This window comes from Herpailurus yagouaroundi, unplaced genomic scaffold, assembly GCF_014898765.1.
Source record: "Herpailurus yagouaroundi ecotype Mexico unplaced genomic scaffold, PumYag 67556, whole genome shotgun sequence".
NCBI classification, from domain to species: Eukaryota; Metazoa; Chordata; class Mammalia; order Carnivora; family Felidae; genus Herpailurus; species Herpailurus yagouaroundi.
Window position 1 is genome coordinate 3,134,229 of NW_024420362.1, and position 4,313 is coordinate 3,138,541.

Sequence of the window (4,313 nt, forward strand, 5' to 3'; positions counted from 1 at the left end):
TAGGGAGAGACAGAGCATGAACGGGGGAGGGGCAGAGAGAGAGGGAGACCGAGAATCGGAAACAGGCTCCAGGCTCTGAGCCATCAGCCCAGAGCCCGACGCAGGGCTCGAACTCACGGACCCGCGAGATCGTGACCTGGCTGAAGTCGGACGCTCAACCGACTGCGCCACCCAGGCGCCCCTTAAGTTTCTTTTTAAAACACAATTCTTGGGGCGCCTGGCGCCCCTTAAGTTTCTTTTTAAAACACAATTCTTGGGGCGCCTGGTGCCCCTTAAGTTTCTTTTTAAAACACAATTCTTGGGGTGCCTGGCGCAGTCGGTTGAGTGTCCGACTTCAGCCAGGTCACGATCTCGCGCTCCGTGGGTTCGAGCCCCGCGTCGGGCTCTGGGCTGATGGCTCAGAGCCTGGAGCCTGTTTCCGATTCTCGGTCTCCCTCTCTCTCTGCCCCTCCCCCGTTCATGCTCTGTCTCTCCCTGTCCCAAAAATAAATAAACGTTGAAAAAAAAATTAAAAAAAAAAAACACAATTCTTATTAGGCCAGTCTCCTGCTTAAATCTCTTAAATGGCCTGCTATGGCTTGCAGAAAGAATCTGAAACTCTAAGACAGCATACAAATATCCATCATGATCTGGACTCTCTCTTTTCTACCAGGTCTACCATATGTACCCTTTGTTTCAGCCATTAACATCTACCCACAGTTCCTTTATTAGGCATATTACCATATCTCTCTACTTTGTATATGTTGTTTTCAACCTAAAATTGCCCTTCCCTCCCCTTCTTCAATTAATGCCTTATTCTTCAAGCCTTGGTGCAAATGTCACCTACTCTAGTAAGTCTTTCCTTGTAACAATCATCCAATTAGATTGAGATACCTCTCCACATTTTTATATCACCCTCCTATGCATATTCCTAGGATTCCTTACACACAGCTCTTTAATCATTAACTTCCCTGTCTCTCTCACTAGACTATGAGCATTTCTGTATCACCAACCATCAGAATAATGCCTAGGATGGGATAGGTGCTCAGTAAATGTTGCATAAATGAACCTGTTGTGCTCAACTTTATCAATTAAAATCAAACCATGATTTATCTAATTAAAAAACAACCAAATTTTCAGAAAGTTATATAATAGCCAGAAAATTAACTTCTATCAAGTCCCTAATTTGACTCCACTGCCGAAAGAACCAAAGGCTTCAGGAATAATACAGAAACACAAAGTCTGGGGCGCCTGGGTGGCTCAGTAAATTGAACATCAGACTCTTAACTTCAGCTCAGGGTCATGGGATCGAGCCCTGTGTCAGGTTCTATACTGAGTGTGGAGGCTGCTTAAGACTCTGTTTCCCTCTGTCCCTCTAAAAAAACAAAAAACAAAAAAACCACATTCACACAAAGTCAAAATGCAAAAACATCTAATAATGTTAAGCCACTCTACACCGTGGAATGTGTGTGAGGGATGTTAGTTCTACTTTAACAATAGCCTCTTTTAATGGTCAAGTCATTGCCTTACATATGTGGGATTCAAGATGCAGCTCCTTCATAATACTTCTGGAGCTCTAGTAGATTTGACAAAATACATTCCATGATTGACACCAAGTTACTAATTAATCTAAGATTCATGCTGCTTGATGACATGCTACAATCTGGGCCTAACCAAACAGTTACATAAAATACAAAGCTCTAGTACTAATAGTACTAATGCATTATTCAAAATGTGAGAAATTGAAAAGAAGATTGCCTCCAGTAAAAAGAATCAAGATAAAAGGGTCACTGTGAGGATTTAAAGATAGAGAAAACTGAAGTTCTGTTACATTTTTTATTAATCTTTTTTATTTTTTTTTTATGTTTATTCATTTTTGAGAGAAAGAGACTGAGCAGGGGAGGGGCAGAGAGAGAGAGAGGGAGACACAGAATCTGAAGCAGGCTCCAGGCACTGAGCTGTCAGCACAGAGCCTGGGGTGGGGGTGCAGTGGCTCCAACTCAAGAACTGTGAGATCATGACCTGAGCTGAAGTCAGAGGCCCAACCCACTAAGCGAACCAGGTGCCCCACATTCTTATTTAATCTTAAACAGAGGTCATTAAAGTCCTGAAATGTCACTTTGAAAAAATTGTAATACCCAGCAAAAGTATGAGATATAAATTAAAGTAGCTCCTCTCTATAGAAAACATACCTTCCTTCCCCAGTTTTCCGGAACAATAAGGAACTCAATGAAAACAAGTGAATCACAAGCCTTATACTTCAGTGAATCCAATATACTATAACTATTGTTACTTTTTCTATATAATGAAAACTTTCATCGTAGCTAATACTATATAGACATGTTTTTAACTTCTTTTTACTCTCAGATGAATTATCTTCAATATCAATCAGTTGTGTGATCAGCACTATTCCCCTTCTTCCTTCATCACTGACCTCCTCCTCTCCCTAGTAACTTGGATTGGAATCAACTGGCATTTCCTTTACCCTCTCTCTTTGGTAACCCAATAGTGCTTATTCTTCTATAGGTGACAGGTACCTTTGAGAAACTGATGAAAACTATGAGGCCCAGAAAAATGAATGTACCTACATATACTCAAATTGTTCATACAATTTCAGGAGTTTAAGAACCCCTATCCACCACAATCATCTACATGAAGAATTTCTATTACATATAGCTCTCTTTCATAATATCACACCACAACTACTTTACCCACATACAATTAAGAACTACTACAAGGGTGCCTGGGTGGCTCAGTTGATTGAGCATCGGACTTCAGCTCAGGTCATAGCTTCTAGTTGATGAGTTCAAGCCCCGTGTCTGGCTCTGTGCTGACAGCTCAGAGCCTGGAGCCTGCTTCAGATTCTGTGTCTCCCTCTCTCTCTCTGCCCCTCCCCTGCTCATGCTCTGTCTCTCTCTGTCTCAAAAATAAATATAACCATTAAAAATTTTTAAAAAAATAACTACTACAGTGATTAATAACACAATACTCAAAATAGTAAAATTTAGTCTAGGTAAAACTTTTAGCTTACTAGCAATATTTTAAGAAGCCCAGAAGAACTCCATCCTAAAAGGCCTTAGAAGAAAGTGTTGAGCACTTCAATAAGACAGCTCAAAATAAGGAGTAAGGCATTTATTTTTTAAAAAAGTATTCCAAGTCTTGTTTGATCAACTTGCTTGCTTTAAAATGTGCTGAAATGTTCTTCTAAAATTTTTTATTAACTCTGATACATCTGCTTGTAAAATCATGTAAGGCTCAAAAGTTATGTTTGAGCAAAAGAGCAAGGTCTGATTGATATTAACAAACTCCTGCATTCATATACTTGTTCTACTATGTCAAGCTATGTTCAACACCGAACAGTGTTAGCTAAGAACTGAAAGTGATACCATCTCATAACGATCTAGTTACCTTGTCAAAGCAAGTAAAACATAAAAGATGAAACAGGACAAATGACCAAAGGGAAGGGAAGAATATAATCACGGTGTTATAACTAACAGAGATAAGTGCTTTCTTGAAAGCATATTTCCTACAAGTAGAAAGTTCTTGTTGGATGTACCAAACTACTCGTGGACACGGAGTTCACTTTTATTTTTGCTTAAACTTTTAATCACTGTTTAAATCACAGTTTTGTACTGGGTCCAGGGGGAAAAAAGGAAACATGATCACTCTTTTACAACAAACTGATAAATATCAAAATCATATCAGAATTTTTAAGTGTATTAAACTTTAGTGATACACTCACAAAACTTTTCTAAGTTTCATGATGGTAGGGGGCACCTATTAAACCCATTAACCTTCAGCCAGCATAGACAATTCACAAAGGGCAATTTCTACTTTTGTAAATACTGGGTTAACAGGACATATCAAGTAAGCAAGTTCTCAATTTGCCTCAAGTTAGGGTAGAAGTGATGAAACTTTAAACTGGTTATTTTATTCTACCCCATCAGGTCCCTTCCCATATAATGGAAAGCTGCATATTTCCCGAAATAACACCCTGACCATTGTTTTCCAATATGAACAATACAGAATTGAAAGGAAAATAGGAGGCAAGAGAGAAGTGCAACAGGTACATACATACCAAATGATCTGATGCCATAAGAAAAGGGTTTAGTAATGTCACTGTCTCCTCCCCTATTAAAAACAAGTTAAAACTGAAAACTAGATGTGCAACATGTGCTTGTACTTCAAATCTGGACTAAGAACCTTCAAACAGAAGGAATACTTGCTGAATTTGTACAGGAAAATCATTTCCCCTCATGCCACCCAAATTAGAAAGTTTATTGATAAATGTCTGCATAATACTTGCCACGGTTGGGAAAAATTGACATTAGCCA

The 4,313-nt window shown here is 39.1% G+C and overlaps 1 protein-coding gene across 4 annotated transcripts in view; it reads right to left on the bottom strand.

The window, feature by feature from the left end:
* DIAPH2 (diaphanous related formin 2) overlaps positions 1–4,313 on the bottom strand; it is a 1,032,498-nt gene that overhangs the window by 1,026,839 nt on the left and 1,346 nt on the right. The window lies entirely within an intron of this gene.